The sequence below is a fragment of the Dermacentor andersoni genome, chromosome 6 (genome assembly GCF_023375885.2).
Source record: "Dermacentor andersoni chromosome 6, qqDerAnde1_hic_scaffold, whole genome shotgun sequence".
In the NCBI taxonomy this organism is placed as follows: domain Eukaryota; kingdom Metazoa; phylum Arthropoda; class Arachnida; order Ixodida; family Ixodidae; genus Dermacentor; species Dermacentor andersoni.
The window spans coordinates 5,263,701-5,291,339 of record NC_092819.1 but is presented as its reverse complement, the minus strand read 5'-3'; the positions used below and the strand labels follow the sequence as shown (position 1 = coordinate 5,291,339).

Below are 27,639 nucleotides of genomic sequence, written 5' to 3'. Positions count from 1 at the left end.
CTGGAGCAGAGCGGGCGAAAGAAGTTGCTCTGTTCTAAAACGGAGGAACTTGGATATTAGAAGAACGTCGTAAGACAACATTTATTGTTCCGGTTTGAGCAGGCGGCAGAGAAGAGCAATTAAGAAAATATCCTTAACATATTTAAAATCTATGCATTTAAAAACGATTCACTTGAGTTCTTCCTTTGCACGCTAATAGCTACTAGAAGTTGATTCGTATGGTGGGCGTTTGACATATATTCAACATTCAAATGGAGAACTGTCCCGAATATGTGATATTGAAAAGGCATGTTAACCGCCGGCCTTTTACTTCGGTTCCCAAGCACGCGAAATGCGACACTGCTGCGCGAAGAGCGTTGTTTGTCTAAGACTACGAGCAAGCATAAACTGTCCTCAGCTATACCGTTGCCCTTCGGGGTTAGGTATGAAATGGGGACATTAAGTTTACGTGTCTTGGGCGGAGGGAAGAGGAGGGCTAGCTTGAGGAGCGGCATCGGACTCAGCTGTGGAAGAATAGGGCGACGAAGGCGCGAGCCATATATTGAAGAAAATAATTTGAGACAGAAATCACCGCACCGACTGGCAGTGGGCCACTGCCATGAGCACCTTCGCAGAGAGAGGGCAGAGGGCAGAGGAGGGCTAGCTTGAGGAGCGGCATCGGAGCCAGCTGTGGAAGAGTAGGACGATGAAGGCGCGAGCGATATATCGAGGAAAATAATTTGAGACAGAAATCACCGCTCCTTGGCAGTGGGCCGGTGACGCCAGCGCCTTCGCAGAGGCAGGGTCAGTATTGGAACGCTAGCTTGAGGAGCGGCATCGGAGCCAGCTGTGGAAGAATAGGACGATGAAGGCGCGAGCGATATATCGAGGAAAATAATTTGAGACAGAAATCACCGCTCCTTGGCAGTGGGCCGGTGACGCCAGCGCCTTCGCAGAGGGAGGGTCAGTATTGGAACGCTAGCTTGAGGAGCGGCATCGGAGCCAGCTGTGGAAGAATAGGGCGATGAAAGCGCGAGCGATATATCGAGGAAAATAATTTGAGACAGAAATCACCGCTCCTTGGCAGTGGGCCGGTGACGCCAGCGCCTTCGCAGAGGGAGGGTCAGTATTGGATTGCTAGCTTGAGGAGCGGCATCGGAGCCAGCTGTGGAAGAATAGGACGATGAAGGCGCGAGCGATATATCGAGGAAAATAATTTGAGACAGAAATCACCGCTCCTTGGCAGTGGGCCGGTGACGCCAGCGCCTTCGCAGAGGGAGGGTCAGTATTGGAATGCTAGCTTGAGGAGCGGCATCGGAGCCAGCTGTGGAAGAATAGGGCGATGAAGGCGCGAGCGATATATCGAGGAAAATAATTTGAGACAGAAATCACCGCTCCTTGGCAGTGGGCCGGTGACGCCAGCGCCTTCGCAGAGGGAGGGTCAGTATTGGAACGCTAGCTTGAGGAGCGGCATCGGAGCCAGCTGTGGAAGAATAGGGCGATGAAAGCGCGAGCGATATATCGAGGAAAATAATTTGAGACAGAAATCACCGCTCCTTGGCAGTGGGCCGGTGACGCCAGCGCCTTCGCAGAGGGAGGGTCAGTATTGGATTGCTAGCTTGAGGAGCGGCATCGGAGCCAGCTGTGGAAGAATAGGACGATGAAGGCGCGAGCGATATATCGAGGAAAATAATTTGAGACAGAAATCACCGCTCCTTGGCAGTGGGCCGGTGACGCCAGCGCCTTCGCAGAGGGAGGGTCAGTATTGGAACGCTAGCTTGAGGAGCGGCATCGGAGCCAGCTGTGGAAGAATAGGGCGATGAAGGCGCGAGCGATATATCGAGGAAAATAATTTGAGACAGAAATCACCGCTCCTTGGCAGTGGGCCGGTGACGCCAGCGCCTTCGCAGAGGGAGGGTCAGTATTGGAACGCTAGCTTGAGGAGCGGCATCGGAGCCAGCTGTGGAAGAGTAGGACGATGAAGGCGCGAGCGATATATCGAGGAAAATAATTTGAGACAGAAATCACCGCTCCTTGGCAGTGGGCCGGTGACGCCAGCGCCTTCGCAGAGGGAGGGTCAGTATTGGAATGCTAGCTTGAGGAGCGGCATCGGAGCCAGCTGTGGAAGAATAGGGCGATGAAGGAGCGAGCGATATATCGAGGAAAATAATTTGAGACAGAAATCACCGCTCCTTGGCAGTGGGCCGGTGACGCCAGCGCCTTCGCAGAGGGAGGGTCAGTATTGGAATGCTAGCTTGAGGAGCGGCATCGGAGCCAGCTGTGGAAGAGTAGGACGATGAAGGCGCGAGCGATATATCGAGGAAAATAATTTGAGACAGAAATCACCGCTCCTTGGCAGTGGGCCGGTGACGCCAGCGCCTTCGCAGAGGGAGGGCCAGTATTGGAATGCTAGCTTGAGGAGCGGCATCGGAGCCAGCTGTGGAAGAATAGGGCGATGAAGGCGCGAGCGATATATCGAGGAAAATAATTTGAGACAGAAATCACCGCTCCTTGGCAGTGGGCCGGTGACGCCAGCGCCTTCGCAGAGGGAGGGTCAGTATTGGAATGCTAGCTTGAGGAGCGGCATCGGAGCCAGCTGTGGAAGAATAGGACGATGAAGGCGCGAGCGATATATCGAGGAAAATAATTTGAGGCAGAAATCACCGCTCCTTGGCAGTGGGCCGGTGACGCCAGCGCCTTCGCAGAGGGAGGGTCAGTATTGGAACGCTAGCTTGAGGAGCGGCATCGGAGCCAGCTGTGGAAGAATAGGGCGATGAAGGCGCGAGCGATATATCGAGGAAAATAATTTGAGACAGAAATCACCGCTCCTTGGCAGTGGGCCGGTGACGCCAGCGCCTTCGCAGAGGGAGGGTCAGTATTGGAACGCTAGCTTGAGGAGCGGCATCGGAGCCAGCTGTGGAAGAGTAGGACGATGAAGGCGCGAGCGATATATCGAGGAAAATAATTTGAGACAGAAATCACCGCTCCTTGGCAGTGGGCCGGTGACGCCAGCGCCTTCGCAGAGGGAGGGTCAGTATTGGAATGCTAGCTTGAGGAGCGGCATCGGAGCCAGCTGTGGAAGAATAGGGCGATGAAGGAGCGAGCGATATATCGAGGAAAATAATTTGAGACAGAAATCACCGCTCCTTGGCAGTGGGCCGGTGACGCCAGCGCCTTCGCAGAGGGAGGGTCAGTATTGGAATGCTAGCTTGAGGAGCGGCATCGGAGCCAGCTGTGGAAGAGTAGGACGATGAAGGCGCGAGCGATATATCGAGGAAAATAATTTGAGACAGAAATCACCGCTCCTTGGCAGTGGGCCGGTGACGCCAGCGCCTTCGCAGAGGGAGGGCCAGTATTGGAATGCTAGCTTGAGGAGCGGCATCGGAGCCAGCTGTGGAAGAATAGGGCGATGAAGGCGCGAGCGATATATCGAGGAAAATAATTTGAGACAGAAATCACCGCTCCTTGGCAGTGGGCCGGTGACGCCAGCGCCTTCGCAGAGGGAGGGTCAGTATTGGAATGCTAGCTTGAGGAGCGGCATCGGAGCCAGCTGTGGAAGAATAGGACGATGAAGGCGCGAGCGATATATCGAGGAAAATAATTTGAGGCAGAAATCACCGCTCCTTGGCAGTGGGCCGGTGACGCCAGCGCCTTCGCAGAGGGAGGGCCAGTATTGGAATGCTAGCTTGAGGAGCGGCATCGGAGCCAGCTGTGGAAGAATAGGGCGATGAAGGCGCGAGCGATATATCGAGGAAAATAATTTGAGACAGAAATCACCGCTCCTTGGCAGTGGGCCGGTGACGCCAGCGCCTTCGCAGAGGGAGGGTCAGTATTGGAATGCTAGCTTGAGGAGCGGCATCGGAGCCAGCTGTGGAAGAATAGGACGATGAAGGCGCGAGCGATATATCGAGGAAAATAATTTGAGGCAGAAATCACCGCTCCTTGGCAGTGGGCCGGTGACGCCAGCGCCTTCGCAGAGGGAGGGTCAGTATTGGAACGCTAGCTTGAGGAGCGGCATCGGAGCCAGCTGTGGAAGAATAGGACGATGAAGGCGCGAGCGAGAAATCGAGGTAAAGAATTTGAGACCGGAAGGAACCGGGTAGGCCTAGCGTTGGACTATTTTTCGGTGTCGGCTCACTCTCATAATATTCGTTTTTGACGCACAAACACGAATTATACATAAAAAACTTGATCGATTTAAGGTATCTTTATTTATTGTGATTATTATTATTAGGGGCTGAGTGCTTGCAACCTGTTTCACTTCCACCGTGAGTCGGCCAATATTTGCTCTGTTTCCGGGATCGGTCCACGGTCACCTTTTTTTATTGCTGTCAGGCGGACACGATAACCGCATGAAGCCCTAGGCATATAAATGTTCGCTTTAAAATATCAGCATACTTAAGTAAATAGAGCCAATGTTCTGATTGTTCGTTCTCGTTATTGCTTACGATTGCACTCTAGTCTTACGAAAAGTAGATGACTCTACAAACAACTTTTCCAACGAGACTAATACAAATTACTAGGATTGTAGGAATGGCGGCAGTTGCGAGAGTCATAGTTGCTGTTGCCCTTCCTTAACTATGTAGACTGCTATACATGTACGCGTTTATGTGTCATATATAAGTGGCGCGCTAAGCACATTACGACATTCTCTGTTAAGCACGGCTACGACGCTGCAAGTAATTACTTCTGGAAGCTGTCTTTAGAACGAAAATATTAAGATTGGGCAATAACTTTGCCTAAATGGAACTATTTTAACAAAATATATTATGAACGGGCAATTTCTTTTTATTTTCGAAAACCATTATGGAGTAGAAAAAAAGAAACGAACAACTTTCGGTGACGCTACACGAGCAAGCGTTCCAGAAGATGACAATCACACCCGGCGTGGTTGCTCAGTGGCTAAGGTGCCAGGTTGCTAAACACGAGGTCGCGGGATCGCATCCCGGCCACGGCCGCATATTGATGGGGACAAAATGCGAGAACACCTGTGTACTCAGATATAGGTGCACGTTAAAGAACCCCAGGCGGTCAAAATTTCCAGAGTCCTCCACTACGGCCTGCCTCATAATAAAGAAGTTGTTTTGGCACGTAAAGCCCCATAATATAATTGATTTTAACATAAAGATAACAGAAATTGTCGAAACAAAAATTATGGGGTTTTACGTGCCAGAAAAACGATCTGATTGTGAGGCTCGCCGTAGTGGAGGACTCCGGAAATGTCTACCACCTGGAGTTCTTTAACGTGCACTATATTTGAGTACACGGGTGTTTTGGTGCCCACCGAAATGCAGCGGACGCAGTTCGAGGTCGCGGGAACCGATCCCGCGACCTCATGCTTAGCAGGCCAACACCATAGCCACTAAGCAACCACGGCGGGTAAATTGTCGATACGAAGCAGCAGGAGGCGTGTCAACAGCCTGTGCCTTACGTTGTGCCCTGCCCGTGGCCATTTAGTTTCTATTCCATTTTACCTTTTTAAAATTTAATCCCAAAGCGAGTGTGCCCACCGCCTATTTTCTTTAGAGGGTCATAACAAAGAGTGAGAAGAGAATAGAATCTCAAACTCGAAAAGATTTTGCAGCGGCGGCTGCAGCTATTCAATATGTACGCGGGAAACTAAAAGATATTCGCATCCCAGAACAAAGCACGACCAAGCTGCGAAGCATACGGCGACGATTTAATCTCGACCTCCGTCAGGCGCGCGTTCTTTTACGCCGCTTTGTCCGCGAGTCCCCTTGACGTCAAGCATTCGGGATCTGACTCTGGGGAGCCCGTCCGCACACGTGACGGGACTCGGAAGAAGGTGTCGCTTAATTATTCATCGTGTCGCATACAGGAAAAGCGGGAGGGCGCGCGTTTCACGCAGGCCACCGTTATCAATATACGCATAATATCTGCGCTTCCAAACAGCGAGCTCGCGACAAAGAACGCGGATCCAGAGGGGGCTCGAGAAGAGCCGTTGCCATGGAAACTCGCCGCCCGTGGGACGAGGTGTGGTGGGCCGCAATAGGAAGAGTGTTCATCGTCGCCGCCGCACACTTTCCGAAAGTGAGAGCGGCACACTTTTCCTGATGCTCATTCATATGCGTCCGTTCCTTGCTCGCGTCGCGCTGCGCTATAGGTAGGCGGACGGGGAAAAGCTTTTTCGCTATGTGTACGCTCAATTTAGAACCGTGCAGTGATGTCAAAGCCAGCACGGCGACTGCAGCCAACAAATATCGCCATGTGCGAAGGTCGCGTGTTGCCTACACGGGCGTTCGGCGCTGAAAGCGTCAGTTGTTCTTTAAGCAGGTTTCCACGTCCCTCAATGTGCACGGCACCGTGCCGCACACTCGCGGTTGGTGCTCAGTGGTATTGCGCCATGTTGTGCTGCACGAGGATTCGATTCGCAGCGGCCGGATTCCGATGGGGAAGCTCGTGTGGTGACTTCGGCGTCCCTCGTTCACTTTCCAAACGGTAAACCCAATTTTTCTTTGAATATTTGCTTTTTTCTAATGGCGTTTGTTTTCCTGTGTCAGCTATGACAAAAAGTTTTGATAGTGTACACAGAGCCAAAAAACAACCTTAACTGAATTTATACTTATGGCGTTTTTCCCTGGTCCATCTGGAGCGACCGCCGAAATCATCGAGCGAGCGCTCGGGTTTCACAAATCCGAATCGGCCAGCGGAGCGCAAGAAAGCTCCGCGGGGGATCACGCAGGTAGTCTGCGTACACGTGTAACAAACCGGTTCCGGAAACCATGCTCGACCTGCGCTCTGTACGTCTCCACGGCAACCATAGTCGCCGTCCCCCGTGCGTAATTCGAGCGCGTCAGTCACAGAGTCCGTCATTTGCATGCCACGCCCGCAAGGGCTGTGCATGGAGAACGTACACGCAATGCTTCATACAGCACCTGCGTCACCTCGTAATCGCTGTCGTCCGAGCTCTCATCGTTAAACGCGAGATAGCAGCGCCAAACACAGCCATGTTGAGAAGCAACACCATGTTGTGCGTACCGACCGGGTACCGATTCGCTTGAAGACGGAAGTGAGGCAGGCTATTTCAGCCCGAATCCGCGCCTCGGCAGCGGAGCAAGTGAGAGCGATCCGGCGCGGAGCGAGTTGATCCGAAACGACGAGCGGAGAGCGCGCTCCAGATCGACCAGGGAAATTCAGATTCGTTGCCACGGAGCAAGAAGTCCTGCTGCGAATCGACCAGTGAAAAGCGCCATTACGCATAGGCCCTAGACGGCTTTCGGGTTGGCCCACTGACGTATATATCACCCGCTTAATTTAGTGGGCAAAAAAAGGTAATGGTGAGAAGCAGAAGTGCCTTTATACAAAGTGCTGTAGATATTCGACACTTTTCTTCTGCGCATAACCGCCATTTCACGATTCAAGTTTGCGTAGGTTATGCGAAAAATGTTAAGTATTACTCTAAAGGCATTTTGCGCCTTTCTTCCACCTGAAAGTGTAAAAAAGAAACTTTCCGTATATTGAACAACTCAAAAAAGGCGCTTTTTGCTCCAGTGACTGATAAGGAACGCGATGGGAAGTTGCTCGGGCCCGCTCTCTCATCGGGTGCCTCCCTTCAAGAGGGCGTCGCGATGGATAGTCCGTCGGCTAAACACGGGGCTGCGCATCGGTGCTCTGCGTGTCCACTGTTCGCTACTTGAAGCGACAGTCGTCGATAGGCGCCGCTGAAAACAGCTGTCTCCGCTCCCTTCTGACCGAAGTGCATTAAATAACCGTGCCTTTTGAAAGGAATCACCCCACAGAAGCGTTTTGAGAATACTTTTGGCCTACAATGAAAGTGACAGCAGCGCCACCGCAATGTTCTGGCGTCATGTTCTGCGGCACGGCGTCTCGCATATGCACAAACAAAAGAACGGCAGGAAGCAGAATGGAAACAAGCGTTTTTCACTATGGCCGTCTTCAACGAAAATATCAGTCATGAAGGTATCCACGACGCCGCAACTCCTCCTTTGCCACTATCATGGAAGGGCTCTGATTTTTCTTTATTGGATTGCTCGATATTGCGTGAAATTCGAACGGTATGGAATTATCGCTCTGTAAGCTGACGAAATTGGACAGAGAACGCCGTCAGGTCGACACCGAACTGCTTTTTCACGTTGTTCAGTGGACTCGCCCTGCCTGCGTGGCGTGGCAGCGTGCACGTGGTGGCTGTGTGAGAAAGCGCTGGCACTTTTCACTTGGACTATTTCCAGCGAGCAGTCCCTACCATGCTGTACAACCTACCTTTCTAAACTTAGGCTTGCGTGATAAAAAAGCTCGCAGTTTTGCCCAAAAGGCGGAGCATCGAGTGCCATAGCAAATTAGTGGAGAGCTATATGAAGCAAAGGTAGTAGTTTTATCGGCCGTATAAAGTTGCAAACATAAGCACACTAATAAATAAACAAGCATGGTGTCATGCGCGCACAAGCAAACATGAACGGATCTTACTCGATGACCGCGGGAACTCGCTGTCAAAACGCTGCAGTGAGGAAACGCGGCAGCAGCAGCGCGCGAATCGACCTTCATGCTGCCGCTCGTATCAATGCAAACTAAGCCGCAAAAACACAGCGCAGTGCGGACTCTGTGCCCGTGGCAGGTGGCTTTCAAGATACAGGGCTGCGCGGCCGCCCGGGCCGCTGCGATCGCCGCCTCACCTTCGCACGCTTTCACTCGCATTTACAGCATGTGGAGTGCGGCGATCATTTTATCGTCCTTGGACTTTATACGGATCCTTACGACGATGGCAGAAAGGCGCCTGAAGTGTCCATATTACGGGTACTGAGCTCTGGGGGTGGTACTCCTATGCACTAATGAGCCCCCGTACAAGTTACGCCACAGAAGCAGACTCTTCATTTCTGTATTCGCTTCCTTACATAATAACCTGAGCCCTGATAAATTTGCCCCGTATGGATCAGCTGTATTTTTTATTATTCACATACCCTAAGGGCCCTTTACGGGCGTTACATAGGGGGTTAAAAAAACCCAATAAAGTGATCATATTGCATAACACAGTGAAAAATCAGAAAAGCATAAACAAACATGCACTCAGGAAAACAGAACATATCTGGATAAAAGAAGTGTTTGAGAACACGCACACACGTGGACCACAATGCTCAAGACAATGTAAAGAACTTCTGATAAGAATCTATTAGGGGACTGCACAGAGTAAGCACTTCAATTTGTTCACAAATGTGTCGTAATTATTTTTGGAAACGATTTCTGCAGGTAGTTTATTCGTATGATAAATGGCAAGGAACAATGGCGAATGACGCATAAGTTTGGTGTGAGCTATCTTGGGTGGCACTTTGAAGCAGTGGTCTAATCGGGGGAAAATGCAATGTGCTGGTTTGATATGAGATTCTGTAAACGGTGAATGATTGTGATAGAGCTTGTGAAAGTGACATAGCAGGGTGAGAAGGCTTCGCTTTTCAAGTGAGCTTAAATTTAGGGATGATTTAATATCTGTGATGCTGGAGTAGCGAGCGTAGTTCCTTGTGATAAACCTAGAAGCCTTATTTTGAAGTGATTCCAGTTTATCGGCAAGATAAGCTTGATGCGGGTTCCAGATGAAACCGGCATATTCTAGTTGTGATCTGACTAAAGTTGTGTATGCTAAGAGTTTGGTCGCCCGATTTGCAATGTACAAGTTACGCCTAATGAAATCCAGGGTTTTGGATGCTTTGGTGGTTATATATTCAATGTGTTTGTGCCATGTCAAATCAGAAGAAATGTGGACACCTAGGTATTTGATCGCCGGAACTTTTTCAATGGCCACGTTACCGATAGAATAAAAGATGGGTTCAGTGACTCTAGCCGTCGTAAATGTTACAAGTTTCGTTTTCGAAACGTTTATTTCCATATACCATTGTTCGCACCCCTTAGCGATTTTGTCAAGATCCGATTGCAAAGCATTAGTGTCGTGAGGGTCAGTAATCTTTCTTTAAATAACACAGTCGTCCACAAATAGCCTAATTGTAGAAGTGAGGTTGCTGCTTATGTCATTAATGTAAATAAGGAAGAGTATCGGCCCGAGCTACGAACCTTGAGGCACACCAGACTTTACATGGGTTAGTGTGGAGAAAAATTCATTGGCAGACACGAACTGCTGTCTGTTAGTTAAAAAAGTTAACAATCTAGTTCAAGACATTGTTGTTTAAGTTTAGATTTCCAAGTTTAAATATAAGAGGATTGTGAGCAGCTTTGTTGAACGCTTTTGCAAAGTCAATGAATACGGCATCAATTCTCATTAAATGGTGTATAGCGTTGTGCAGGTCGGCCACGAGTTCAAATAACTGTGACTCACAGGAACGGCCACGCAAGAATCCGTGTTGGTTTCCAAAAAAAAAAAAAAGTTCTGCTGACATAGGTACTCCATTATTGCTGATGATATTGTCACGTGGTAGTGACGTTAAAGAACACAGTAGCAATACTGCGAAAGACAAAACTATCTTTTATTGGGCGAACCTGTGCCCACAAAGACAGGCTACACTTAAAGCACAACGATAGCGGCGAATACAGTCGGCGATCGTCGAAAATCTGATCAGCGGGTCAAGCGCGTCGTCTTTTATACAGCAGTCGTTGAATGTTCCAGACTAATCGTTGGGACCCGCGTGCCTTCCACAAAGTTCTACACCATTCGCGTCACGCGATGAAATCAGATAACACAAGCTTCGGCGACAACAGACAGCGGTTAGAAGCATCGATAACTTTCCAGAAACTTCGGATACATGCAGGCGCATCCCGCGCGGTGCGATAACATTTGTTAGGCGGCGAAACGTGGTCGCCCGATAAGTACACGTGTCAATATTGTTACGTAGGAAGACGCAGACGAAAAGCTATGTACAAATATATTTACAAGGAAAATACGCTGAGCTTGGCCAAGAGGCAACAGCCCGCGCTAGCTTCTAATCGTCGTCGTCGTCTTCACACTGCTGGCCTTTCGTGATCGCGCATATTGTGCCGTAGCACTACCCCCGGCTGCAAAAGCGCCGTCCCGGAGCGACTAAAGATCGGACTCGGAAGCAGTGTAGTAGGCCTTGAGCCTACTGACGTGTACGACATCACTAGATGCCACAGGAGAGGACGAGGTTGAGGCCACAGGAGCAATTTCGTAAGTCACAGGCGTCACCTGGCGCAGCACGCGGTAGGGCCCTGTGTATCGCGAAAGGAGCTTCTCTGAAAGTCCGACGTGACGAGAGGGCGACCACAGGAGCACGAGCGCACCAGGTGAAAACTGTACGTCACGATGGCGGGCGTTGTACTGACACTGCTGAGTGGTCTGTGAGGCCGTCAGTCGAGCACGGGCAAGCTGGCGTGCATGGTCAGCGAGGGCGATGGCGTCGCGCGCATACTCGCTTGTTGAGACCGCAGCAGGAGGAAGTGCCGTGTCTAGGGGCAAGGTAGGTTCGCGACCGTACAGTAGATAAAAGGGAGAAAATCCGGCGGTGTCGTGCCGGGAAGAATTGTACGCAAATGTTACGTAAGGAAGGGCAATGTCCCAGTCGTGGTGGTCCTTGGAAACGTACTTGGCCAGCATATCGGTAAGAGTACGGTTTAACCGCTCTGTCAGGCCATTGGTTTGAGGATGGTATGAAGTAGTCAGTTTGTGTTGAATGGAGCAGGAACGCACAATGTCAGCGATAACTTTCGAGAGGAAGTTTCGACCACGGTCAGTAAGCAGCTGTCGCGGGGCGCCATGAAGCAAGATAATGTCACGCAAGAGAAAGTCCGCGACGTCAGTGGCGCAGCTGGTAGGGAGAGCCCGAGTGATAGCGTATCGGGTGGCGTAATCAGTCGCGACGGCTACCCATTTGTTCCCAGAAGATGACGTGGGAAAGGGACCGAGCAGGTCTAATCCAACACGAAAGAACGGTTCCACAGGGACGGTGATCGGCTGGAGATGACCGGCAGGTAGCACCTGAGGTGTCTTCCGACGCTGGCAGGGATCACAGGCAGCAACATAGCGTCGAACGGAGCGAGCGAGACCAGGCCAATAGAAGCGGCGGCGGACGCGGTCGTACGTGCGGGTTACCCCAAGATGTCCTGAAGTGGGTGCGTCATGCATCTCAAAGAGCACAGTCTGTCGTAGCTGTTTTGGCACGACAAGAAGAAGGTCAGAGCCGTCAGGGAGGAAGTTCCTTCGATACAGAATGCCACCCTGGAGGACATATCGGCGAACGGATGCGTCGGTAGGTGTAGAGCGCAGACGCTCGATAAGTGCTCGCAGCGATAGGTCTCGGTACTGCTCATCGGCGATGTTACCGAAGGCAGAGACAGAGAAAATGCCGTTGGGGCTACTACTGTCGGCGTCGTCAGGCTCGTCGACCGGGTAGCGAGACAGGCAGTCAGCGTCCTTGTGTAGTCGGCCAGATTTATAGGTGACAGTATACGAATATTCTTGGAGGCGTAAGGCCCAGCGACCAAGTCTTCCTGTAGGATCTTTCAGTGAGCATAACCAGCAAAGCGCGTGATGGTCTGTGACAACGGAAAAGGATCGGCCATATAAGTATGGGCGGAATTTCGCAACCGCCCAAACTAGGGCCAGACACTCACGCTCAGTGATGGAATAGTTGCGCTCCGCGGGTGAGAGGAGCCTGCTGGCGTAAGCGATAACACGGTCGTGGCCACGCTGGCGTTGTGCCAGTACTGCTCCAATTCCGTGACCGCTGGCATCAGTACGGACTTCGGTAGGCGCAGAAGGATCGAAATGGGCCAAAACGGGAGGCGTTGTGAGAATGTCGATTAGATGAGAGAATGCAGAGGCCTCGTTATCGCCCCACTGGAAAGGAGCGTCTTTTTTCAAAAGGTCGGTTAGTGGTCGTGCTATGGCGGCGAAATTTCTCACGAAACGGCGGAAGTACGAACAAAGGCCGATGAAGCTGCGCACATCCTTGACACACTTCGGAACAGGGAAGTGCGTAACAGCATGGATCTTGCCTGGGTCCGGTTGCACTCCGTTCGCGTCAACGAGATGTCCAAGGACGGTAATCTGGCGACGGCCGAATTGGCACTTCGATGCGTTGAGTTGCAGACCGGCTCGCCGAAAAACGTCCAGGACTGCTGAGAGGCGCTCGAGGTGCGTAGCGAACGTTGGGGAGAATACGATAACGTCGTCCAAGTAGCACAGGCACGTGGACCACTTGAAACCGTGAAGAAGGGAGTCCATCATGCGTTCAAAAGTGGCAGGGGCGTTACATAGACCGAACGGCATCACTTTGAATTGATAAAGACCGTCGGGTGTGACAAAAGCAGTCTTCTCGCGGTCGAGATCGTCCACGGCAATCTGCCAGTAGCCGGAGCGAAGGTCAATAGAAGAGAAATAGCGAGCACCGTGGAGGCAGTCAAGGGCGTCATCAATCCGAGGTAGGGGATACACGTCCTTTTTGGTAACCCTGTTAAGGTGCCGATAATCCACGCAAAAGCGCCATGAGCCATCCTTCTTTTTGACCAGTACTACAGGTGACGCCCATGGACTATATGATGGTTCAATAATGTTCTTGGCAAGCATTTTGCGAACTTCTGCGTGAATAACTTGACGCTCAGCTGGTGACACTCGATACGGGCGGCGATGAATAGGAGGGGCATCGCCGGTATTAATGCGATGTTTGACAGCTGTAGTTTGGGCTAAAGGACGATCGTTAAAGTCAAAAATATCGTGGTAGGAAAACAGAACGCGGTAGAGTTCACGAGCGTGCTCGGAGGGCAAGTCGGGGGCAATCATTTTCCGTAAGTCAGCGATGGTACAATTTGCCGACTGCGATGGTAGAGGAGTATCGGATGAAGTGTCGTCTACTGCAATGGATGCTACTGAGTGATCCTCGAATGAACAAAGCTGGGCCAAAGACATCCCACGTGGCAGCACTTGTGTCGTCAAGCCAAAGTTGACCACTGGCAGGCAGACGCAATTCGCCGTAATAGATAAAACTGTATGGGGTACTGTGATCCCATGTGTAAGGAGGACGTCTTGCATAGGAGCCGCGATGTAGTGACCGTCGGGGACTGGTGGGGATGACACTAGGTCAACGTAGGTCAGTGCCGAAGGTGGCAAGCGAACGAAGTCGGCGGAACTGAGGCGACTGGGGTGTGGTTCAGCAGGATCCAGAACAGGCAGGTCAAGGCGGAGAGTACTGGCGGAACAATCGATGAGAGCAGAATGTGCGGAAAGGAAGTCTAAGCCGAGGATGATGTCGTGGGGACAGTGGGCGATGACTGTGAATAGCACGATTGTTGAGCGATCGGCGAAGGAGACGCGGGCGGTACACATACCAATTACGGGGGCTGTTCCGCCATCGGCGACACGGACAACAGGCGTCGTGGCGGGCGTGATAATTTTCTTGAGCCGGTTACGAAGGTCAGCGCTCATTACGGACAAATGCGCCCCAGTGTCTATGAGAGCAGACACAGAAACACCGTCGACTTGCACGTCAAGAAGGTTCAGATGAGTGGGCAAAGTCAGTAGAGGATTTGGCGGCGTAGGGAGCAATGCAGCGTCACCTCGAGGCGCTGCATCGTCTAGTTTTCCGGCTGGGAGCGGCGTCCGAAGGGAGTCGGCGAATAGGCGCGACGGGGCTGGGGAGAGCGAGATTGTCGTCGTTGGGGCGAAGGCGAACGAGAATAGGGGCGGTTCGTTGCAGGAGAATCAGTGGCGGCATTATCGGAGCGTGCGGCATAGGGACGAGAAGGGCCACCTGAGGGGCGAGAGTAGGCAGTATAAGTAGGCCGGCTCGGGGAACTCCAGCGACTACGACAGTGCCGAGAAATGTGCCCGATTCGATGGCAGTGGAAACAAATAGGCTTGTCGTCAGCAGTGCGCCATTCAGATGGGTTGCGGAAACGTGGTGGGTAAGAAGATGCGGGACGGGGCGAAATCGAAGAAGCCGGGCGGGTATTAGGGCGATGGGCCGAGCAGATGGTGTGAAGACCCATGTTTTCAAACTCCTGGCGGACAACTGCCTGGATCAGTGAGACCGTGACTGCAGATGTGTTGGTGGGACTGGAGTCGAAGGCAGCCGGATAGGCGGCCTCGATCTCACGCCGGACGATCCTGGTAACATCGGCAGTGTTGTTGGGACGAGGAGCGTCGGCACAGGAAGATGTCGCTGGGGTGTTGGGCAGACGGGCAAACTGCTGGTCAATACGTCGGCTTTTGGCGAGTTCCAGGCGGCGGCACTCTCTTATAACAGCATCCACCGTCGCTACGTTGTTGCAAACGAGCAAGTTGAAGGCGTCATCGGCAATGCCTTTGAGGATGTGGGAAACCTTGTCTGACTCAGTCATGTGGGTGTCAACTTTGCGGCACAGAGCCAAGACGTCCTGAATGTACGTGACATAGGGCTCTGTTGACGTCTGCACACGGCCGGAAAGCGCCTTCTGCGCGGCAAGTTGTTGACCGTAGGGGTTGCCGAACAGGTCTCGAAGCTGTGTCTTAAGTGAATCCCAACTGGTGAGCTCATCTTCGTGCGTGCGATACCAAACTCGAGGTGTGCCACCGAGGTAAAAGACTACGTTGGCGAGCATAACAGTAGGGTCCCACCGGTTATTGCGGCTGACGTGTTCATACAGGCTGATCCAGTCATCGACGTCTTCCCCATCTTGGCCCGAGAATACGCCAGGATCACGGGGAGCGGGGAGAGTGATGTAGGTCGTCGAAGTGGCAGCAGGTGTCGGAGCCGGCGGAGTCGGGTTGTCGTCGCCGGGAGCCATGAAGGAAGGCTCGACGTACCGTCCACTGCGAAGCTCCGTGACGAGGTACAGGGAACGTCCACCTCCACCAGATATGTTACGTAGGAAGACGCAGACGAAAAGCTATGTACAAATATATTTACAAGGAAAATACGCTGAGCTTGGCCAAGAGGCAACAGCCCGCGCTAGCTTCTAATCGTCGTCGTCGTCTTCACACTGCTGGCCTTTCGTGATCGCGCATATTGTGCCGTAGCAATATGATGTGTTCCAGAATTTTTCACGGTATACTCGTTAATGAGATGGGCCTGTAATTTGAAAGGAGAGTAGAATCTCCAGATTTAAATATAGGTATAATGCATGCGATTTTCTAAGCGTCAGGCACAATTCCTGTATCAATGGATTGCTGAAAAATTGGGACGAGTATGCGAGCTATCACTGGTTTCGTTAACTTGAGCAGTTTTGGACATACGTCATCGGATCCGGGGGCTGAATTACTCGGCAAACGATCAATAGCTTGCTCAATACCCTCCTGCGTAATTATGATGTCATTCATGTCCGCGTTTATACTAATAGCATTAAAACTTGTGGGAAGGGGTGTTTGTTAATAAACACGGAGCTAAAAAATAGGTTCAATTCGGTGGCAACCTCAGACGCCTGAATAAAATCACTGTATTTTACTATTGTTATCAGACTAGATGAAGGAGGCTTAGGATTGACTACTTTCCTAAACTTTTGAGTATTGGTTTTAAGCAAAGTTGATATGTCATGATTAAAAAAATTATGTTTGGCTCTCTCAATTCCTGCTTGGCATATTCTCTACTGCGCACGGTAGTTATTCCAATCGCCCTCAGGTGTGGAACGTTTTGCTTTAGTGTAAAGGCGCTCTTTCTTCCCGATGCAACGTTTAACATTGGAAGTAAACCATACGCCCTGTGGTGACGTTGTGAGCGTGATTTTTGGAATATGTCCTTCTTTTAATTTTTTTCAGTTAAACGCTTAGTAGATTTCAGTTGTAATTTGAACAGCGGCTTGATATTGATTCCAGGAACTGCTCGCTGAACAATGACAGTTCACTAACCAATCCTTCAATATTCGCCCGTGCGTAATTGTAAATACTTTTCTTAGGAATTTCCGGCTTCTTTTTTTCTAATGTGTATTCGCAGTGAAGAGCATTGGGGTCACTGACACATTCCAAAACATGCACCGTCATCCTTTTCAGGTTGCGTTGTCAAGACAAGATCTAGGACCGACTCGCCACGTGTCGGAACAGAAGCAATCTGTGGCAAACTGAACTGAGAAATCAACCAAAAGAATTCTTCACTTTCATTTTTCCTTGCAGTGCCTTCGGCTGTGTACGTCCGCCAACTTATACCTGGGTAGTTGAAGTCGCCGGCATAAATTGTTTCCGAGGTCGGATATTTGTCATGTATAAAACTCCGTGATTCATTAAGGTCCCTAAGAAACTCAACAGGTGAATCCGGCGGACGGTAGCAAACACCGATGATGCAGGTAATAAAATCATGCAGTCGCGATGCAAGCCTCAACATTTCGATACATGAAGGGCTGTCTAGGAAGGTGGCTTGGAAATCAGTTTTCACCGCAATTAAAATTCCACCACCACGTGAGGTGCACCTGTCTTTCCTAAGCACAGAAAAGTTACGAGACAAACAAAGTTCGCTATTGTTGATATCAGGGTGCAACCACGTTTCAGTTCCCAGCACTATATCCGCTTCACAGCATTCAATGAGTGCGTTGAGGGTGTCTTGCTTGCCAAGCAAACTCCGAAAATTACACACGATGAATGAAAGTTTTTTATGTGCATCATGTTTCTTGCGTCAGTCTGAACTAGCATCCACCTCGTGTCCTGGAAGAGGAATAACTTGCTGAGTTGCAACATCGAAGGCATACATTTCTTTGTTGAAAACAAGTTTATCGAACAGCAATTTGTACTTTTCGTCGTGGGACTGCCGCTCACTGCGTACAAAATCTCTGAGTTTTTTGTCCTAATCAGTTGAATTCGAGGTGAGAAGTCTTCCGCGATCCAGACATGAGGCGAATCCAAGTCCTTTAATTTAAAGACATTTTTCAAAACAGTGCTCTTATTCTTAAAGTTCAGAAACTTCACAACAATCGGGCGCACATAATCGTTTTTTTTTTCTGGCACCACTCGGTGAGCACGTTCGATTTCACCTGTTTGGACACCAAGGTTTTTTGCCACAAATTCGCTTACCAATTTCTCTGTGTCTTTCCATTTGCCTGCTTCCTGTTCAGGGATGCCCTTAAAGATGAGATTGTTTCGCCGCATTCGGTTGTTCAAATCATCAACGACCATGCTTGCATGTTCGGCCTGTTTCTCTTCAACAGTTTTTTGTTGAGCATGCGATTCTTGAAAGGCCGCATTTACACCGGTGACGTCGTCGTGCAAGTTATCCACGACCTCAAATCTGTCTTCTATATTGGACAGCCGCCTTTTGATCTCCGTTACGTTCATTTGAATATCCCTAATCTCACTAGACATGTCGACGTCGCCAGCGCAAATAAGTAAGTGCGCGACACAGAAAAAAAGACCACAAGTATTCACCCTCCCCGACGCCAGCATCCAGTAAATGCACTTACTTGCGTCCACAAGGGTGAATTATTCTCGTCAGATTTACTATGCACAACAAAACGACCGATTCTGCCACGGTACGTGCACAAATCAGCTCCCATACTGGAACAAAAACACTATTTGGGATTTGCAGCCAATGGACAGTACCAACAATGAAACCAAATGTCAGATTTTATACACTCACCTACAAAACACAGAGCGTTCCATCAGCACACAGTACTCGGCTGCAAATGGCTGCGGTGGTTATCTATAGGTGACTCAAAGGGCGCTCCCGTTGGTGACGTGCAGCTGACGTGCAGCCAGTCACTGGAAAGGTGGCTGATCAAGGCACGAGGTCTCTGGATCCGCTGTCCGGTGACTCGCTATCAGCCTTGGACTGTGGCAAGCTGATCAGTGCGGCAGGCAGTCGCTGGCCGGAGATGTTCTCTTGACGTGGGTGCCTCGAGTTCGCCTACAAGACACAGAGCGTTCCGTCAGCACACAGTACTCGGCTGCAAATTTGTTCATGATGGTCGAACCGTAAACCTTCTTTCGTTTCAGCCGTGGATGGAGACGACCATATTCGCCCCTGTTAACACCTCACCAAGTTTCTCTAAAGCTTTCGGGGAGCTCTTCCACCACTCAAAGCAGACACGGAGCAGCGCGGATCAAATGGCAGACGCATCGTGCGTTAGCAATTTTTTCGAGCAACACAATTTTCAAGTAGCTTCCGAAAGCGCGCAAAAACAGCGTGTGTTACCAAAATCACAGAAGAGCGCAGCGCTTTCAGTACAAAACCAGAAAAACGCATACAAAATAAGCAAGCATTCACCTTTTTGCAATACACGTACTCCAACGGGCAATGGGAAAGGGAAATCACCAAAACTGCTTTCAAGACATCGTAATGGCTAAACAAGCATACTTTGCAATTCTTTTTCTCTCATCTTCTTTAATTGTTGAACGTTTTCCAAGATTACCACATTGGATTCTATCGTTTTCTGTAGAATTTGTTTAATTCCGCTAAGATGCCCTTTTGGACATGGCCTCATAGTTGTGTGTTGACGAAATTTCAACCTATGTGTATAATTGCTCTCTGCGCTGCTGAGGGGGCAGCCATCTCGTCAAGCTGCTCGCCGCTTTCTGCGACTGCTCCTTTCTTTCATAGAAAGATAAAGCATTGAATTGGACACAGCCTGCTGTAAGTAGGATTACGGCAGCCGACCTTAATTCTGCAGAGCGATCCCGGCCAGGAGCGGTGGCACGCAGGCGTACAGTCACAGCGTCAGTTACCACGCGATACTCATTTTGATAGAATCCTTGTCGGATATGTATACATTAAGGATACCTTGTAGCCCACTCGGCTTGTTACGCCCAATGTATTATTACACATCGTTGGCAGTGCTCAGCTTAGACGACTAGTTTTCGCTCCCGTCTCGTTCAGCTGCTTATCTGTTTTTCTGTTCGCGTCCGTCTCTGCTTGCTTTCTGGGCACGGCTCTTGTAGCTTCGAGGTGCGTGCGCGACGTCACTGGCCTTTCGACGCATTGCCAAGCGCGCCTTCTCGACGACGATGCACGGGTCACCAGCGTCAACGTGCGAGCACTTCACTGCTCCGCCGTGGCGAAGCAATATTCCCGACGCCGCAGAAATGCAGTTGCCAGGATGGCCGCGGTGATGTCTGGATTTGTTCTTTATACGCGTATGCCTCCCGTGCTGTTGATAAATCGCCCTGAAATCATACCATGTAGCGCTCGCTCGTATATAATGCCAGTTGAAGAGATGTGGCTTTAATTATACGCACGATTTCATCGGAAATCTCTCTATATACCACCATTTACGGCTGCTCATACGGAAGGTTCCTAGCATTACTTATACACTCTGTCTGCAATAAGAGACCGGCATAAAATTCAGCAGCCCGTTCTGCATCTTACTTGCATTGAAATAGCACATGGACAGTTTTGTTCATTTCTCTTCCATTCGCACACATCACGGACACCATTTCCTCCTCCCTCTCTTCTGGCCCATATTCAGAAAACTCAATAGTAACAATGTGTGCGTGTCGCTCGTTGGCCGACATCCGGGCATTCGCCACTAATGATTGCAGTGGGCGCATAGTAACGTGACGCCCACCGCGGCGATAATAAATCGCCAACAGCGCTTACGCAGGAGGTGTTAGGCTTTGTTAAAAGTTACGGCTCTTGGGAGAGCGTCTCTGCTGATGACCACCGTCGCTGTCGGCGAGCGCATGCACCTACGTACGCTGCGTATACACCTACGCGCTGCTGAAACATTGCGCATCAGCAGCAGCGCCGCAACACACAGCCCAGGTGAGGGGCTCTATATTCTCGACACGCATAGCGGCTGCACGGCTGCCATTATCCGCCATGTTGAATGCCTGATTGGCTGTCGTGAGGTCACGTGCTTTAATATTTACGCTGGGAAGCGGAAGTTTTGGAAAATGCAATTTTGTATTTTCGTCAAGATGACGGAACCTGACGCGGAACTGCTAATTTTATTGACTAATAGTCCTTTTCTGGTGGTTGGCAGATATATTGCGACGTTAGCGCTTGAAAGGAAAGCAGCCCGTGCAATGCATATGCAATTACGCGATGTTGTGGTGATCCAACATAGCCACCATGTCAGCTTGCTGATTGGCTGAAGGCATATCCCATGAGGAGCGTCACAGGAAGAGCCGTTTCGTAAACGACAATTTGACGTTGCGTTACGTTGGTGCTGGGTCGCCATTGCTAAGATTTTCTACCATAATTTGTTGTGTGACGAGCCGCGCAAATTATGCTAATGAGCGCCCACATGCAATGGTGGCCTAGAGGCATGCGTATCGCGGCACTTTCGCCGTCGTTTGGGTTCATGAAAAGTTTCATTAAGAAAGTGTTCGATGCTGGGATCCAGGCTTGATTTTCTGTAACGGATGTCACGTCGGCGCCAAGAAGTAATATAGCTGGCTGCTTGGAGCAGTGCGGAAGCTATACGAGTTCTTAGCCAATAGTAATGAGAAATGCCCCTCGAGAAGTGCTCATTCGCTCCGCGTCGTCTGCTCAGCGTCTGCTTGCCTTCGTGTTGCATGCTCCATGGTTAGTGGATTGACGCAAAAAATTATTTGACACCGTAACCATAAGCTGCGTTTACATGCATACGACAGCAGCGCTTCGCTTTATCTGTACGCTTTCCCTGCAGTTACCTTGCAGACTTCTTAGCAAGTAGTACGGGCTAATGCCCCTACAAATATTCACCTACACCACAGCGCCTGCTCGGTGTCTACTTGGTGTTTGCTCGCTGCCGTCATCTCGTACCATGCTACATCGGGGTAGTAAATTAATGATGCAGTGAACAATTGGACGTTTAAAGCGTTCCGCATCGTCAACGCATCACCAATGCTAATGCTGTGAGCTATCTGCTAACTAGAAACCTAACCAGTTTTACGGCTCGGTGCCGTGTCTGTATCCCTAACAGCGTGAAAACAGCAGCCGATATCAATGATTACGACAAAATATACCTAATGATTCAATAATTTTCTTAAATTTAGGTGTGGTGTTTTACGTGTCAAAACCACGATCTGATTATGAGGCACGCCATAGTGTGGAGACTCCGGAAATTTGGATCTTCCGGGGTTTGCTAACGTGCACCTAAGTCTAAGTACACGGGTGCTTTCGCCCCCATCGAAATACGGCCGCCGTGGCCGGGATTTGATCCCGCGATCTCGTGCTTAGCAGCCTAGCTCCATAGCCACTAAGCAATCGCGGCGGGTGCTAATGACTCGACCTCAGCTTGAGATGAGACTGAGCGATGAAGGATTTTGCCGCTTGTTTCTTGCTGATAGGGCGGAGAGCGAGTAACAAGCGTGAATTCGGATCGAAGCGGGCGGTCTAGGCTGAATGGGTGCCGTCATCGCTTCTTATCTGGGAGCCCTCTATAGCAGAGCACGTGGCCGTTAGTCAGCACTGTATAAGCCTCACCGGCTCTTCTAACCTCACTAAGGCCAATGATACCCGAAATAATGCCTTATATTTCCTCAAAAAGTCCTGCTAAGCTATACTCACTCGAGAGAGTTAGGGTGTTAAAGGTTGCGAGGGTCAGTTTCCATTTAAAGCATCAAGACAAATACGTAGCCAACGCTCACGTTTCCAGTTCTGTTCGCGTGTCCGCTCATCACGGCCAAGCTGAGGATAGTCTCGCCGGGTCGGGGATGGCTACGACGGGCCGTAGCGGCGTCACGCCGCCGGTGCTGATATTGCCGGTTCTGCTCATGCCGCCGTTCTTGACGGGCACGTTGCGGGTGTTCGCCGGTCGGCACACACGACGGGCCAGGCTCATCGACGGACGCACGGTCGGCCTCAGCGGAGTCCCGCCGCGCCCGTTCTCGCTGTCGCACCCGTCCTCATTCTATAGAAGGACACTTTGCTCCTCTTCTGTGCGCACGATACTCGTCCGCCCTATGGAACCGCTCAATAATTGCTGATAAGGTGGCTAGGCGACATTGACTTCACTCTGTAGACGAACGCGCATTGGACGGTGCATACGTCTGCGTTTATTACGGCTTTTACGGGAACACGATGGATGGATAGATGGATGGATGCTATGAGCGTCCCCTTTGGAACGGAGTCATGGGTTTCGCCGCCAAGCTCTTGTTATTACATTGCATAATGTACTACCTATGTTAGAAAAGAAAAAAAGGAAAAGAAAAAGGAAACTAACGAAGAATTCCCATAACATAACTCTCTCAGCCCATATTGGGACCTTTGTTTTTCTATGCCTGCGTTGTTTTTGGTTTCCCCACTTTTCTTCCAGCAATCTTCGAATCACCTCTTATTAACCTCTATTGCGGATATTTTTACTTTTCTCTTGCTCTCGCTGAACCCAAGGGCTTCAAGGAGGCCAGAGGAGCCTACATCGACCGCTGGGCAGATAACTTCACATTCTAATACAGCATGCTCCATCGTTTCCCCAGCTTTACCGCATCAAGCACACGCTTCTTCTTCCTTCTTACATCTCGCTTTATCAGTACGTGTTCTCGGGCAGCCTGATCTCGCTACAAGATGTATTGCGCTTCCTGTTGAGTTACCATAAATTGTTTCTTTATGGCTTTCGTTTTTCACCCTTAAGTAGTAGCTCTTAGCAGGTTTCTTTCCCATTGCCGCCACCCGTGAGAATATATCAGCCTCTCTTACTTTGAGCTTGACGTTCTTTGTGGCCATGTTGCTCACTATACCGGTCACATACATGTTGGTAAGTTTCCTAGCTCTTTTCCTCCACGGTGAATCAATGTTTTTCCTGTACAAATACCTGAACACTCTCCCAGCCCATTCATTTTCTGCCATATTCCTGAGTCGTTCTTCATAATCAATTTTACTGTGAGCTTCTCTCACTTCAATACTTGTGCAGACCGTAGTACCCTGCACATCTTCATTTGTAATCTTCCTGGGAGCGCCTATTGCGAGACGTCGCACTGGCCTTTGGTTGCCATCGTGTCCTGATTGCATCCCTGTCTTCAAGCGAACAACCGCATTTCCAAATGTAAGTCCTGGAAACATTACACCTTGCCACATACCCCGGATCACATATTACCTATTGTATCCCCATAGCTCTCTGTGTTCCATCACGGGCGCATTTCCCTTTCGCTTAACTGTTGTTGTTTTTTCCTGTGTTTCTATGTATCTATTGCCTTCGTTTATGCATATAACAAGGTATGCATATTTGTACGCGAGGTATTTCCAGGCCCTGACTTGACACTGTCTGTTCACTGTTTTAACTGAATTGCATATGCCTGATTTTTCAACGCTACACTTCAGATCTGAATGCTCGCCTTCCTGTCCACACGGTCGCTACGGCGGCGGTGCACGGGCGCCGAGGCCGCCAATCACGCGACGCTTGCGACGTGCCCGCTAGGATGGGCAGCGGGCCATCCGCCATAGGTTTTGACGCGTGCACTGTTGAACCTGCAAGACTGCACTCCAGTCCACACTAGCTCCGGGGACGAAAATTTGTCGACGCGACGGTGTGCACGTACAGACGCAGAAAAATTGCTGGAGCAGCCGTACACAGCTTCGCCGGAAAACGGTGCGGCCCTCCGCGTCAGACAGGCTACCATGACCGTGACAGCCGTACTCGACCGCTTGGCTGGGCCGAACGGGCTGGGACGCGTCGGTTTCCACGGCGTTCTCTGCAATGAAAAAGAGGAAAAGGAAAAGAGAAGGAGCACACTTGCTGGCTCATTGCATGTAAAGGATGCAGACCACTGTTCAACAAAATTAAGGTTCTAGGCAGAAGCAAGAACAATATAGCCCGTGAGCTTTTAGAAGCTTTTCAGATCAAGCAAAGGGGCGATGACTGCATAAGTGACGCTTCTGTTACCTTATATCATGCTGAACACAATTTCCTGTGCAACTTGTGTTGACATGCGGCAGATTTGATTTGCCCTCTCCTCCTCATTCCCCTTCCTTTTTGTTGTCACGTGTGAACACTGCCTATATATGCATATTCGACACAAGTAAGCCCAGTTGATAGTTTGTGCAGTTTTCATCTACCTCGCGTTTTCCTGTGTTCGCTCTTTCTCAGGCGCAACTCTTCCTAAAGCATAGCCAGCTCGTCCAGCAAAACGTTCTTCTGAACTTCTTTAAACGCATGGCCCAGTGTGCTGTCGAACTGGGACAAAGAATACCGCACAAAATTGACGCTACTAAGGAACCAATGCAAATTGCCTCCCTCTGCAAAAAGAATTTGTCGTCAAAAAACAAAAGTTGTGTGGAAATGCGCCTCTAATAAAGGAAGTTACTCGTATGAATAACCGCTGTGTTCTAGAAGGCGACCTCTGGATTTTCGTCAATACACCCTTTAACAGACGCTAGCAATGCGTGCTGTTGTGATGACGCAGTGCTGCGTTACCACATGTTTCAGATCCTTCCCGCAAATCGGATAAATTGGTCCAGTTTTTCATGGAAAAACCGGACATCGGATACGCCATCTTCGTTGATGTCGAGGACCTTTTTAATCGGTATCCCAGCATGCATTGTCAGCCTCTGTTAAAGAGTGTATTGACGAAAACCCCGAGGTCGCCTTCCAGAATACAGTGCATATTATTACCAGTAACCTTATTACTTTATTAGAGGCTTATTTACACTCCACTTCCACTTTTACGTCTTTCGACGACAAATTCTTTTTCCAGAGGGATGGAATCTGCATTGGTTCCTTTGTGGTGCCAATTTTAAGCGATATTTTTTGCCCCAGGTCGACAGCACACTGGATCATGCGTTTAAAGAAGGCGGTGTAGTGGGTAACATGCATGTGGCGCTGTGCAGACTGTCACCGCTGCGGCGCGAGACCCGAGCTCGGGCTGCTGATGCGAACAGCTAGGACTCGCGATCAAGAGCCACTTGCGATCCCGCGTACGAGCTGCCATAAACCCCCTTTCATTTGGTGGAGCTGCGGGGTAGACCTCGGAAACTGGAACTCCGAAGCCGGATGCTACCGACTGCTACTACCATGCCTGACGAAACCACCCAGGAAGATGCACCACAGCCTCCGGTGGTCATCGTTTCCGGTGTGTTGCGCCAGCGTGATCCTGCCATCTTTAGCGGCACCGATGATCATGACGTGGAGGATTGGTTGTCATCTTACGAACGGGTGAGCCAGCATAGCAAGTGGGACGACGTCACCAAGTTGCACAACGTGCTGTTTTACTTAACCGGCGTCGCGAACCTCTGGTTCCGAAACCACGAACACGACTTCGCAACATGGAGCACATTCAAAACAAGTTTCGTAGAAGTGTTCGGGCGCCCCGCTGTGCGCAAGCTTCGCGCAGAACAACGCTTACGGGGGCGTGCGCAACATCACGGTGAAACTTTCACAAGCTACATCGAAGATGTCATTGACCTGTGTAAGCGCGTGAATCCGTCAATGTCAGAACAGGACAAGATGAAAGACATTATGAAAGGCATTGATGAGGACGCCTTTCAGATGTTGTTAGCGAAGGATCCGCGTACCGTGGCCGAAGTTATCAATTTGTGCCAAAGCTTTGACGAGCTACGGAAACAACGGATCTTAGCTCCGCGCCCACCGCCTACGGAAGATTCGTTAGCCTCATTAATTATTGGCGATAACCACACAACATTGCTGACGCAAAATAAAAGAATTTGTGCGCGAGGAGGTCGCACGACAGCTCTCGATTTTGCCGACCAAGGAGAAGCCTTCTCAATGTTTCGCTCCAGCGCTCCGACAGATAATTCAAGAGCAAGTGACCGAAGCTCTTCCACCTCCGTGTCAGCCGGCTCCCGTGGTCACGCCTCTGACGTATGCTGAAGCCGTTGCACGGGCGCCTCGTCTACAGGGCTTCTCTCCTCCGTCTTCAGCGCCTCGCCCGCCGGTGTTCTCTCCTCTGCCTTCGCCTCGCCAGCCGGCGGCTCCCTTTTTGAGCGCACAGCAGCAGGGTACAAATCCTTGGCGCACTGCTGACAACCGCCCAATATGCTATGCCTGCGGTACCCCGGGTCATGTAGTGCGCTTCTGCCGCCGGCGCTTGCCGGCCTTCGTGGGCACCCCGCGACGACCCAGCTCCGACTTCCGACCTTTCCGTATGCCTTCACGACCACCACCGGAAGTCTACGCTGCTGATAACATACCGGCACCGCAGTCACAGCTCTACGGCACTCGTCGCTCGCCTTCCCCTCGTCGGCGCTCACTCTCACCCATGCATCGTAGACCCAGTGCCAGTACTACTGAGGCGGAAAACTGATTTCCACAGTTCCTGAGGCACGAACTGCGTCATCGTCGGAACATCAAAGTCCTCGTTTATCCCCCGCTAACGTTATTGAAGTGTCCGTTGATGGCATCAGATCCCTTGCGCTCGTCGATACAGGTGCTGTTGTATCCGTGATTAGTGAGAAGCTTTGTCGTGCATTGCGGAAAGTGGCGATGAAGCTTTCAGTTCCATTGCTTAGAACAGCCAGTGCGCAACAAGTACAGCCAGTCGCCATGTGCACTGCCAGGGTGCTGATTCGAGACATTTTGTATTCGATTGATTTCTTTGTGTTAACTTGTTGCTCCCACGATGTCATTCTCGGTTGGGATTTTCTGTCGCGCCATTATGCCGTCATTGAGTGTGCACGTGCTGAGGTTCAGTTCTCCGTTCTATGCGATTTGCCATCTCACGACTTTCAAGTTCAGGATCTTAGCAGGATCTGTGTAGCTTCATATACTGACCTTCCTCCTCACAGTGCTGTATTTCTCCCTCTTTCATGCGCATCGCTTGCCGATTCGACGGTCATGTTTTCACCCGCTGCCGTCTTCCTTCGCCGCCAGCCTATATTGTTGCCTTTCGCCCACTTCCCGGTTCACCATGGTGCTGCAGAAATACTGATTTCTAACCCAAATTCGTACACTTTG

General features: G+C 50.4%; 2 long non-coding RNA genes across 2 annotated transcripts in view; both read left to right on the top strand.

Annotated features, from left to right (window-relative positions):
- Nucleotides 1-27,639, top strand: part of LOC140218723 (uncharacterized) — an 86,491-nt gene that overhangs the window by 16,756 nt on the left and 42,096 nt on the right. The window lies entirely within an intron of this gene.
- On the top strand, nt 5,998-17,073 carry LOC140218722 (uncharacterized). Its single transcript, XR_011894892.1, has 2 exons — nt 5,998-6,438; nt 16,877-17,073. It is a non-coding gene; the product is annotated as an uncharacterized lncRNA (long non-coding RNA).